Here is a 14296-nt window from a genome sequence, read left to right on the forward strand (position 1 = left end):
TCGAAGTTAGGGACTAAATTGAATAAGTTGCAAAACTTGCATTCTAGAAGTTTCTAGTATGAAATTGATTTGAAATATTAATTAGAAGGTCTTAAATAGCAATTTCACCAATTTCTAAGTTATGGACAAAAATTGGACATGGATGGAATTTTTGGAAAGTTTAGTAGTAAGGGTATTTTGGTCATTTAGGGGTAAAATGAATTAAAATACAAAATTAAAAGCCAATTTTGCTCATCTTCTTCACCATGGACGTGTATACCAAGGGAGACTCTAGGGTTTTCAAGCTTCCCAAGCTCAATTGTAAGTCCGTTCTAACCCCGTTTTTCAAGTGCTTTACATTTTTGGAGTCCTGGTAACTTGATTTAGCTTATGCTAGCAATAATTCAACCTAGGGTTCATATTTGGAAAAATACCCATAGGTAAAATTTGTGTATTCTGGTTTTTGATGATACAATATGAGGTTTTAAGTTATGTTAGACAACTTGTGCTACTCGGTTTTAAGTGAAAACGAGCAAAAGGGCTTAATCGGTAAAAATACCTAATAGTCATAAGTATATGTTAGAGTGAGAACTTGATGTTTCCATAGAAGGGAAAACTGATCATCATGACATAAAACATAAGAATAAGGGATGAAGTTTAATTCCGAGCCTAGGGAAAAAGTGTAAATATGCAAAAGTTTAGGGCAAAATTGTAATTTTCCAAAGTTTGAGTTAAGGACTGTTTTGAATAGTACATTAATTAAATAAGTAAAATATGATGTTTTAGATCCGGAAAACTAGATTTGAACCTAGAATGAGAGAAAAATCGAAAATTGGGAAAGTTGGTAAAATGGCCGTTTTAATATCAAGGTAAGTTCATATGTATAATAAGCATTAATTTATGCATGTTTCAATGTAAAATTTATATATTTACTATGATCTCCGAGGTGTTGAAAGTATGTAAGTTGGTATGATAATAATACAACAATAATGTTGTAATTTATATTTGAAAGTTAAATTTAGTGAATTAATTGAATTATGTTAAATTAAATGATTATGGTGCCAAGTTTATGAATTGATTTAAAAATATGTCTATGGTACATGAAGTGCATTGAATTATCATACATAAATGTGATTTCTATGATTATGGATATTATGGGAAATTGTAAGTTCAAATGATTTTTAATAAGACAATGTGTAATTTAATGTTATTATGTTGATATTAAATGAGATGTAAGTTTATATGTAAGTAGTACATCACTATTACTTGTATTATGATATTTTGTAAAAATATTGGAAATATGTTTGTGGATAATTACTTGATTGGTGAAATTGTTGGAAAAGAGAGAGAAATCCCGGTTGAACCTTTGGAAAGATTGGATGATACAGATGGTATGTAGCTAGGTCACATGTATAGTGCTGAGTGCACATCATGTGTACAAGAGAGCTACAAGACATTATGATGTAGCTAGGTCGCATGGGTGATACTATGTGTACACCATGTAGACAAGAGAGCTACAGGATATATGTAGCTAGGTCGCATGCATGGTTCCAAGTGAAGGACACCATGTAGACAAGAGAGCTACGAGATAAATTGGCTAGGTCACATGGGTGGTACTAAGTGTTCACCATGTGTACAAGAGAGCCGAACTATATGATGGGTGGAGCTATGTACTGAAACCACCAAGTATCGAGGATTGATCCGAAGTGTTCAACGGGAGACTCTTTATGTATTGCTTTGTGAGTTTTGTGATGAATAAGTGCAGGAACTTGGTTATGTGAATGATGTGTTCATTAAGTGACCAGGATGTGGTAAGGTTATAAACAAGTAAGTTATACATGAGGATGATTTTATGGTGACCTTGTGATCATGGGCCTATACTTGTGATGTATGAAATGTGGTGAAAATGATTTGTGATATGTATGTTAAAATGAGGTTAATATAAAGAAAGGGTGAAAGAGTGAATTAGCAATAAAACTGTTTTGGATAGTAGCAGTGACGTGATTTTGAAAAATCACCAAAAATAGTATAAATTGAATCAGAAACTGAATGAGATATAAAATTAAAGCTTAATGAGTCTATTTTCATATAAAAGAAATATAGAAAGCAAAGGAGTTCTATATTTTTAGATATTTACGTTTTTTTGAGACTGAGTCAGAATGATTACGTGATCCCCTGTTCTGACTTTGGAAAATCACAAAAATTTGGAGAAAAATAATTTGAGGCTCAAAATTATATTTTTAAAATCCATAATGAGTCTATTTTCAAGATAAATCAACAAGAGCATTATCTGAGTTCTGTACTGTGAGATAATTATTTTTTAGTGAAGAGATGTCAGAACTGTCAGAAAGTGAAACAGGGGAAATTTTAATTAATAAACTGTACTAATTGGCTAAACCAAAAATTATGAAAATTTTATGGTGGAAAGATATGTGAGTGTAGTTTCAGGGGAATTTTATGGATCTTAATTTAGAGCTCTGTAGCTCGAATTATAAAAAATTAAGTGACTATGACTCATGTGGACAGTTTGATGTGAACATTTATTAGTAAATTGTGAAATCGTACTTACAAGAATGCTATATACATTAAGGATGTGGAATGGAGAGGAGGAGGAGGAAAATAAATATATGTGGAATACATGGAAACTATGGTATATGAAATATTGATATAATGAAATAAATGATATGTGTTTATAAGAAAACAAAAGAGAATGTTATGTATCATGACATGTATATATATATATATGACTATTCTCAATGTAATGCTTGTTGGGTATGGAATTGAATTGAAATGTTTCAGAAAACATGTTATTCTCGCATGATCTGAATCGTGGTATTTTCTAAAGATATGATCTAGCTTTAAATATGAATGCTTGATGATTAAGTGAAGATATTTGGTAAGATGATAATCTTGGTATAAATGTATAAGTGGTACTATAATAAACAAGGTAAAATGAGTATGAGGGACACATGTATGATGACATACAAATGCTATGTTTGTGGTTTAATTGAGGATATTTAATCATTAAATGAATACCATGTTATATGCTTTTGATTTTGTATAAGTGTGTAAGAGATCAAGGTTGACCAAAGCTTGGAAAATAGCCTAGGTATATTCCACACAGGCAGAGACACGACCATGTGTCTCAGCCGTGTATGGAACACGACTTTGGGACACGGGCGTGTGGAGCCTTAAAGCATGAAATTTCCAAGATTTTCATAAGTTCTCGGTTTAGTCCCAAACCCTTTCTAAAGTATGTTTTGGGCTCCGTAGACTCAAATAAGGGACTATGTGTAAGAGAATGAACGCTTTGAAATATGAATAAAATTTTATGGCTCGTATTTTAGTTTAATGTTTGTATGTTTGTCTGGTAACACCTTGTACCTTAGCCCGGCCTCGGATACGGGTAAAGGGTGTTACATTTAGTGGTATCAGAGTAGGTTTAGTCAATTCTCGGACTAACATAGCAAGTGTAAGAGTTTAGTTATACATGCGACAAATATGTGATAGTGTGATGTCTCCCGACACTAATAAGGACTATTTTGTTTAAAATGAAATATTCTCCAACCGAGCTATATCTGACCATTTGATAGCGATATTGAAGTATTTGAATAAAGTCTAGCTATGATGTGTTAAACTCGGAAAGGTATGAATAAGAATTCGTGATATATGTATATGTGATAATATGTGAGATGAAAGTTTATATAGTGATATATTTATTCATATTTGTTTGGCCTTCATATGCTGTTGCATGCTTGACTAAATTAATTAGTAAATGTGATGATTAAAGTTATTCAAAATTCATAGAATGTATGAGTGAGTGCACTTGTTTGAAATGAGATAATTGGAAATTTTATGTAAGATGTATGAATAATAAATTGTTTGAAGTGGATAGTATGATTATAATGACATATGTGGATAATGAAAAAATGTGTCATATAGATATATGTCGAATCGAGTTAGAGATCTGCACGACCTCACCCCTTACCGATGAGGTGTATATAATGGAAATTCATGAGAATCATGTTGACTATGTTCCTAAGTGTGGAATCAAAGAGTTCGGTGATAAAATAATTATAGATATGACCGAGTCCGAGAATGGTTGACAAGTGAAGGACGAGTTAGAGAAATATCGAGTTTACTGCGTTATCTTGGGATTCAAATTGATGACAGAGTGTTTCTGAAAGTATCGTCTTGAAAACAATTAGTTAGTAATGCTGGAAATTATGAGAAAGATACTAAACCTCACTCCGGTAAGATTTTCGAGGACGAAAATCTCTGAAGGGGGGGAGAGTTGTAATAGCCCAAAATTGGGTCTAGTTGGAACAGAGGTTTCGGGACCACAAAATTTGAGATATAAATAATTATTTTATGATTATTTTGAGGTCTATGATATGATTGCATGATTGTGTGAAAATTTCGTGAAGAAATTCTATGCATAAAGTGCTTAATTCGAAGTTAGGGACTAAATTGAATAAGTTGCAAAACTTGCATTCTAGAAGTTTCTAGTATGAAATTGATTTGAAATATTAATTAGGAGGTCTTAAATAGCAATTTCACCAATTTCTAAGTTTTGGACAAAAATTGGACATGGATGGAATTTTTGGAAAGTTTAGTAGTAAGGGTATTTTGGTCATTTAGGGGTAAAATGAATTAAAATACAAAATTAAAAGCCAATTTTGCTCATCTTCTTCACCATGGACGTGTATACCAAGGGAGACTCCATGGCTAGGGTTTTCAAGCTTCCCAAGCTCAATTGTAAGTCCGTTCTAACCCCGTTTTTCAAGTTCTTTACATTTTTAGAGTCCCGGTAACTTGATTTAGCTTATGCTAGCAATAATTCAACCTAGGGTTCATATTTGGAAAAATACCCATAGGTAAAATTTGTGTATTCTGGTGTTTTATGATACAATATGAGGTTTTAAGTTATGTTAGACAACTTGTGCTACTCGGTTTTAAGTGAAAACGAGCAAAAGGGCAAAAGTGAGAATTTGATATTGCCATAGAAGGGAAAAGTGATCATCATGTCATAAAACATAAGAATAAGGGATGAAGTTTAATTCCCGAGCCCAGGGGAAAAAGTGTAAATATGCAAAAGTTTAGGGGCAAAATTGTAATTTTTCCAAAGATTGAGTTAAGGACTGTTTTGAATAGTAGATTAATTAAATAAGTAAAATATGATGTTTTAGATCCCGGAAAACGAGATTTGAACCTAGAATGAGAGAAAAATCGAAAATTGGAAAAGTTGGTAAAATGGCCGTTTTAATATCAAGGTAAGTTCATATGTATAATAAGCATTAATTTATGCATGTTTCAATGTAAAATTGATATATTTACTATGATCTCCGAGGTGTTGAAAGTATGTAAGTTGGTATGATAATAATATAACAATAATCTTGTAATTTATATTTGAAAGTTAAATTTAGTGAATTAATTGAATTATGTTAAATTAAATGATTATGGTGCCAAGTTTATGAATTGATTTAAAAATATGTCTATGGTACATGAAGTGCATTGAATTATCATACATAAATGTGATTTCTATGATTATGGATATTATGGGAAAATGTAAGTTCATATGATTTTAATAAGACAATGTGTAATTTAATGTTCTGCGTTGATATTAAATGAGATGTAAGTTTATATGTAAGTAATACATCACTATTACTTGTATTATGGAATTTTATAAAAATATTGGAAATATGTTTGTGGATAATTACTTGATTGGTGAAATTGTTGGAAAAGAGAGAAATCTCGGTTGAACCTTCGGAAAGATTGGATGATACAGATGGTATGTAGCTAGGTCACATGTATAGTGCTGAGTGCACATCATGTGTACAAGAGAGCTACAAGACATTATGATGTATCTAGGTCGCATGGGTGATACTATGTGTACACCATGTAGACAAGAGAGCTACGGGATATATGTAGCTAGGTCGCATGCGTGGTTCCAAGTGAAGGACACCATGTAGACAAAAGAGCTACGAGATAAACTGGCTAGGTCACATAGGTGGTACTAAGTATTCACCATGTGTACAAGAGAGCCGAACTATATGGTGGGTGGAGTTATGTGCTGAAACCACCAAGTATCGAGGATTGATCCGAAGTGTTCAACGGGAGACTCTCTATGTATTGCTTTGTGAGTTTTGTGATGAATAAGTGTAGGAACTTGGTTATGTGAATGATGTGTTCATTAAGTGACCAGGATGTGGTAAGGTTATAAACAAGTAAGTTATACATGAGGATGATTTTATGGTGACCTTGTGATCATGGGCCTATACTTGTGATGTATGAAATGTGGTGAAAATGATTTGTGATATGTATGTTAAAATGAGGTTAATATAAAGAAAGTGTGAAAGAGTGAATTAGCAATAAAACTGTTTTGGATAGTAGCAGTGACGTGATTTTGAAAAATCACCAAAAATAGTATAAATTGAATCAGAGACTGAATGAGATATAAAATTAAATCTTAATGAGTCTATTTTCATATAAAAGAAATATAGAAAGCAAAGGAGTTCTATATTTTTAGATATTTACGTTTTGTGAGACTGAGTCAGAATGATTACGTGATCCCTGTTCTGACTTTGGAAAATCACAAAATTTGGAGAAAAATAATTTGAGGCTCAAAATTATATTTTTAAAATCCATAATGAGTCTATTTTCAAGATAAATCAACAAGAGCATTATCTGAGTTCTGTACTGTGAGATAATTATTTTTAGTGAAGAGATGTCGAACTGTCGAAAGTGAAACAGGGAAATTTTAATTAATAAACTGTACTAATTGGCTAAACCAAAATTATGAAAATTTTATGGTGGAAAGATATGTGAGTGTAGTTTCAGGGAATTTTATGGATCTTAATTTAGAGCTCTGTAGCTCGAATTATAAAAATTAAGTGACTATGACTCGTGTGGACAGTTTGATGTGAACATTTATTAGTAAATTGTGAAATCGTACTTACAAGAATGCTATATACATTAAGGATGTGGAATGGAGAGGAGGAGGAGGAAAATAAATATATGTGGAATACATGGAAACTATGGTATATGAAATATTGATATAATGAAATAAATGATATGTGTTTATAAGAAAACAAAAGAGAATGTTATGTATCATGACATGTATATATATATATATGACTAGTCTCAATGTAATGCTTGTTGGGTATGGAATTGAATTGAAATGTTTCAGCAAACATGTTATTCTCACAGATCTGAATCGTGGTATTTTATAAAGATATGATCTAGCTTTAAATATGAATGCTTGATGATTAAGCTGAAGATATTTGGTAAGATGATAATCTTGGTATAAATATATAAGTGGTACTATAATAAACAAGGTAAAATGAGCATGAGAGACACATGAATGATGACATAAAAATGCTATGTTTGTGGTTTAATTGAGGATGTTTAATCATTAAATGAATACCATGTTATATGCTTTTGATTTTGTATAAGTGTGTAAGAGATCAAGGTTGACCAAAGCTTGGAAAATAGCCTAGGTATATTCCACACAGGCAGAGACACGACCATGTGTCTCAGCTGTGTATGGAACATGACTTTGGGACACGGGCGTGTGAAGCCTTAAAGCATGAAATTTCCAAGATTTTCGTAAGTTCTCGGTTTAGTCCCAAACCCTTTCTAAAGTATGTTTTGGGCTCCGTAGACTCAAATAAGGGACTATGTGTAAGAGAATGAATGCTTTGAAATATGAATAAAATTTTATGGCTCGTATTTTAGTTTAATGTTTGTATGTTTTTCTGGTAACGCCTCATACCTTAGCCCAGCCTCGGATACGGGTAAGGGGTGTTACAAATTGATACAAGAAACAACAAAAATAGATTAGTTGTCAGAAAGGAGAGTTAAACGAAATTAAAACAAAAGAAATATGAACCGACTGGTAAAGAGTCCAAAAGTGAACGAGTTAGGGTTTCTTGGATGGAAAGAAACCGTCCTTGGACCTCAAGAAAACACCCTAACCATATTTTTGATGTGTTTCTTGATGGAACAAGATAGGAGAACGTCTTTCTTAAAGCAACTTTAACCTAGAACGAAAACCAATAAAATCATCAAGCCAAAACATCGAGAACTAACTTAACTGGGCAAGAAACAAAAACTTATGGATAGAAAAGAGAAGATGACGTCTTAAAAAGCCTTGGGAACATTAAGAATCCATAACTCCTTTCAATGGCTCTAATTCTCCCACCAAGAAAGAGATCTTGGAAAGAAAAAGCTTGAAGATATTCCCACAACCTGAAAGATTGCTATAACAGCTTCTAAAATAAACTCAATAGCAATTATTGAAGAAAAACTCATAGATAATTATTATTAACTAAAAAAAACATAAATCAATTGTATGTGTATAAGGGTGAATGTCCATGCTACCTATAGGCCCCCAAAATAAGTTTACCTAACCCTAATGGAATAACTAACATGACAACTCATCAAAAAAAATTCCAAGTGTGGACTTTTAATTGGAATTCAGCCAAATTAATTAAATGGGCTCCTTGTGCTGAATTCTTACATGATGATCCACCTATTAAAATAAAAGTGGACTTATAGTTTAAATATTTTACAATTTGGGCCACTTTGATAATTTGGTCTGATATTCAATTAAATTCCAAACTTCAGGTGGGCGTTTATACATCTTAATGGGCCATTTTTTTTAATGAACCTGGTCTTGTGATCTATTTTCTTTCAAGATTGGCTCATTCAAGCTCGTACATGAAATCAATGTGCCTTGGATACAAGATTCAGTTTCTTGGACCAAATTTCCAAGATTTGAAATCTTGATTTTCTTGATTCTTGAAATTGTTTGAAACAGTAAAATTGGACCAAGATTCGGTTTCTTGATTTTTTTGAAAACAAGAAAGTGAATATTGATTTTCTTTTTCGGTGGTGTACACATCTAGGCCTTGATAACAAAGTGTTGGATGGTCTCGTTCAATCTTGCTCGGATTTGCTTGGCCTTATGGGCTTATGTAACACCCCTTACCCGTATCCGACGCCGGAATAGGGTACGAGGTATTACCGGACTTGAGTACTTGTAATCATTTAAAACCGAGACACAAAATTTCATCAAATTTTAAACTTTTCAAACATATTCAAGCTGTCCCTTAAAAAACTTACAAGGCCCATATCATGCTTTAAAACCTTTATATATCGATCAATAGTTTGATAGTGTGATTTAACCTTCGGCGACCTCCAACTCGAGCTAACATCTGCGACACTATAGGAAAAAGGAAAGGAAGGGAGTAAGCATTATAGCTTAGTAAGTAAATATATAAATATTAATAAACAATACATTATCATACATTAAACAAAGTCACAATATGTTCCCGGAATATTACCATCACAAACACACATACTTTCACTATTACAATTATAAACAGGTTCAAAATAAGCTGTCTAGCAGAGTACCAGAAGCTAAATTATTTATTTTTGGAGTTACAGAACTCAAAATTACAAACCGTAAATTTTCCATGAAACTAGATTCATGTATATTCTTTCCACAAAATTTTAAGAATTTTTTCTCTAGCCAATTAGTACAGTTTATTCATTGAAGTTACCACTGTTTCACTGCTCAACTGCCCTGACCAATCTTCACTACAAATAAATTTTCTCTTCTTACAGAACTCATATGATGTTATTGTTTATTTTATTTGAAACTAGACTCATTAAGGATTTTAAAAATATAAATTATATTCCATAATTAGTTTTGTACAATTTTTAATGATTTTTCAAAGTCAGAATAGGGGATCATGTAGTCATTCTAAACCAGTCTCATAGAAACTTAAATATCTCAGAATATACAATTTCTTTGCTTGCTCTGTTTTTGTTATATGAAAATAAACTCATTAAGCTTTAATTTGATATCTCATTCAGTCTCTGAGTCAATTTCTACTATTTTTAGTAAATTTTTAGATTCTCATCACTGCAACTATCCAGAACAGTTTTATTGTCAATTTTGATCTTTCACACTTCAATTGTATTCATCACTTACCCATAACAATCTTTCCAATTTCCAATCACATATCGAGCATATTGCTCATAAGTTACACACGTATATACTTACACTTATCATCACAAAGTCATACACAATTTCATTTAATCAATTTCCCAGTTGAACACTTGAATAATAATGATCTGTGATGGTATCGCAGACAGCCCACCTTTAAAATCGAAGCTCTCTTGTACACATAGTGGCCTTCACTTAGCACCACTCATGTGACCTAGCTCGATTGTACACATAATTTTGGCTCTCTTGTACACATGGTGAACACTTACTACCACCCACGTGACCTAGCCACTTTATCTCGTAGCTCTCTTGTTTACATGGTGTCCTTCACTTGGAACCACACATGCAACCTAGCAACATTTATCTCATAGCTCTCTTGTCTACATGGTGTACACATAGTATCACCCATGCGACCTAGCTACATATATCTCGTAGCTCTCTTGTCTACATGGTGTACTACATGGGAAACACATAGTATCACCCATGCGACCTAGCTACCTCATAATGTCTCGTAGCTCTCTTGTATACATGGTATTCATCCCGTATTACACATGTGACCTAGCTACATACCATCTGCATCTTTTGATTCCGAAGGTTCAAACAGGAAGTATCTCACTTTCTAATACTTTATTCCATTCTTCTAATAGTCAATTATGATTCAAAAATCAGCTACAATACAATAAATATGATGAAATATAAAAACGTAATAAAGATAATGTATTATTTACATACAAACTTACATACTTTCTCATTTCCATGTCGAATTAATATTGAACATTTAAATCATCATAATTATACTTACTTTCAACACCTCGGAAATCATAGTAAATATATCAATTTTACATTGAAACATGCATAAATTAATGCTTATTAGACATATGAACTTACCTCGATACTAAAACGACCATTTTACCAACTTTCCCGATTTTCGATTTTTCTCCCATTCTAGGTTCAAATCCCGTTTTCGGGATCTAAAACATCATATTTTACTTATTTAATTAATGTACTATTCAAAACAGTCCTTAACTCAAACTTTTGCAAAATTACAATTTTGCCCCTAAACTTTTAAATATTTACACTTTTGCCCCTAGGCTCGGGAGTTAAACTTCATCCATTTTTCTTATGTTTTATGACATGCTGGTCATTTTTCCCTTCTATGGAAACATCAAATTCTCTCTCTAACACATAGTTATGAACAATAACAACTTTTACCGATTAAGCCGTTTTACTCATTTTTGCTTAAAACCGCTTAGCAAAAGTTGTTTAACATAATTTCAGCCTTCATATTCTATCATAAAACATCAAAATAAAGACATTTCACCTATGGGTATTTTTCCAAATATGAACCCTAGCTTAAATTATTGCTAGAATAAGCTTAATCAAGTTACAGGGATTCCAAAAACGTAAAGAACTTGAAAAACGGGGCTAGAACGGACTTACTATTGAGCTTGGAAAGGTTGAAAACCCTATCCATGGCTTCCCCCATGCTAATTTCGGCCTCCATGAAAAATATGAGTCAATTTTGGCTTTATTTTCCCTTTTTATTTCTTTTAATTACCAAATGACTAAAATGCCGTTTAGGCCTTTCTTTAAAATTTTGTCCTATTCATGCCCATTTTTGTCCAAACGAAATATAATAGTCTAATTCCATTTAAGGACCTCCTCTTTAAAACGCCATTTCAATCAAGTACTTATGAATTAGAACACATATTTTGCAACTTTTGCAATTTAGTCCTAAAAGTCCAATTAAGCACTTTATTAGTAAAATTTCCTAACGATATTTTTACACAATATTTTAATGAATAAATAAACCTTAAAACTTAATCGAAATAAATTTTTTGACTTTGAATTCGTGGTTCTAAAACCATCGTTCCGTTTAGGCCCTAAATCGGTCATTGCAAAGAACTTCGCAAATAAGCCCTAATAGGCAAATTAAACATGCAATCTATAAAATTTTTTATCAATACTCTAACACATGCATCTAATCACTCGGTAAATCATAAAAATTAATCAAATTAAACTTTTCTATCTCAGATTTGTGGTTTCGCAACCACTATTCCATTTAGTCCTATTTCGAGATGTTACAGCTTAAGCCCGTCATTCGAACTCCAAAACATTATGGGCTTAAGTTCGTTGTGGTTAAAACCACTAATAACAATATGCAGAAAATTTTGCCAGTAAAAATGCGATAAATCGCCATTCCCCTTAGTACTCCAGGTGTAGTGCACAGACTACGAATAATATGGACTTAATATGCTGCCGGTACTCCACGGAAGTCCTCTGTTAACCACAAAATCCCAACCCAATGCATATGCAATTTGTCACACAATCTCATACATAATCATATCTCAATACTTTTCGCATTCATTTGACATGCTCAGTATGTCCTCAATAATCACATACTTTCAATAAATGGAAACAATATTCCAATCTTTCAAATTACCATTGTGTTGGTATCAATCAATATCGTTCAATTTCACATACTTTATGGATTTTCATTGTGCATAAATAGCACCCTTTTCAATACACAATATAACAAATATCTCATGCATTTAAATCATACATAAGCTTAATATCTCAACACTTTATATCATTCAGTCAAACATTCTTATATCTCATAACTCAAATATGCAATTACAAACTCAATCAAACATTCATACTATCAAACTAGCAACTTTGCCAACATGTCAATCTTTTAAAAATCGAAATGTACTTGGTTCAACCAATTACAAAATCAATAATTTGGATATTAAGCCAATCCAATGAACAAGTTAATTTATCAAATATAACATGATATTTAAGATTTTCAAACAATTTTATGAGTTTAAGACCCACACCTTAATTTTAGCTTCCTCACAACACACTAGCGAATCTTCCAATTTTCCTTAATAATTCCTTAAACGAACGTAAACCAAAATTTAGTATAAATTCAATAAATTTAACATTAAACCAGCTCACAAACACCCACTTACGTGTTCAAACAAATCCTTGAAATTATAACTATTTTACGAATCCAAACTAGTTGGATTCCTTACACTCCATCGATGCGAACCGTACGTACAATCGTTCTTTGCCTTTACGGATGATTTAGGGAATTTGTGTCAGCACCTAATTCAATAATATAGTAGAAAATTAGTAGCTAATTAATGATTAAATTCATTCATATAATCAATTCATAACCTTTATCCAACAACAATGTCAAAATAACAAACTAGTTATAATTAATTGCACTTATGCTTCACGATTTGTGGGATCCAATTGGCTAATTGATTAGGAACATCCCTCCCTAATTAACATGTGATTAAAGGCTGATTAGGAGGGTTCAAAAAAAAATTTAATTCTGGAAAAATATAGGCAAGACCCAAGAAACAAATCAACCCCCTTTCTTGCACATAGGCGCACATACCACCACTCATGGTGGCCAAAATTGGGGCTAAATTTTAAAATAGTTTAAGGTCTCATTAAAATATAAAAAAAATAACTTTCAAATCATTTAAAATCTCCAAAATTCCAGATATGAAAATTTTTATTTTTTATTGACAAGATTAATCAAGAAATTGAAGAGAAAAGAGATATAACCTAAGCTAGTTGAGAGAAATGGCAATGACACTTTCTTGGCAATGTTCGAGATCGATCTTGGGGTTCAATATTTCAGATTTGGGGCTGATTTAGATGAGGATAAATGTAAGAAATATAGTAAAGGAGATGATGCACAATCTTAATGCAAAAAGAAGAAGAAAGAGATGGTAAAATGGGAAGTGTAGGCGACGACAACAATGGGAGAAAGAAAGAAAATTGAAGAGAAAAGAGGAGAGGAAGATGGTGAATGGATAGGGTAGGGAAAAATTGAATTAAAGGCTGAAAAATACAATAAAAATTTGTATTTAAACTTAGGGTTCAAGGGTATGGATGACACGAACATTAAAAACAAAGGATTTTGCAAAATTTAATTATTTTGCAAGGAAAAGGATTCAAAATTGGGACCTCATTTAATTTTCATGCTTTCTCATATTTCTTTTAACCATTAGGCTTTTTCCTCATTCTTAAAATAATTTCTCAATGTTTATTTTAAAAAAAAGGCATGTCACAAACTAGGGTTTAAGACACAATTTGAAAAATAATAAAAATGGTGAGAGAGAAGGGATTTGAACTTGGGTTTCAAGGAACGTTTCACTAACACTTAACAACAAAGCAATACCTCTTTTATTTCCTAAAAATGTATAGATAATCTTAAAAATTAAGGCATGACCACTCTCTCTTGATTCACAAACCCGATTCTACTGAACCCCAAATTTTTTGGGA

This window comes from Gossypium arboreum, chromosome 5 (assembly GCF_025698485.1).
Source record: "Gossypium arboreum isolate Shixiya-1 chromosome 5, ASM2569848v2, whole genome shotgun sequence".
In the NCBI taxonomy this organism is placed as follows: Eukaryota; Viridiplantae; Streptophyta; class Magnoliopsida; order Malvales; family Malvaceae; genus Gossypium; species Gossypium arboreum.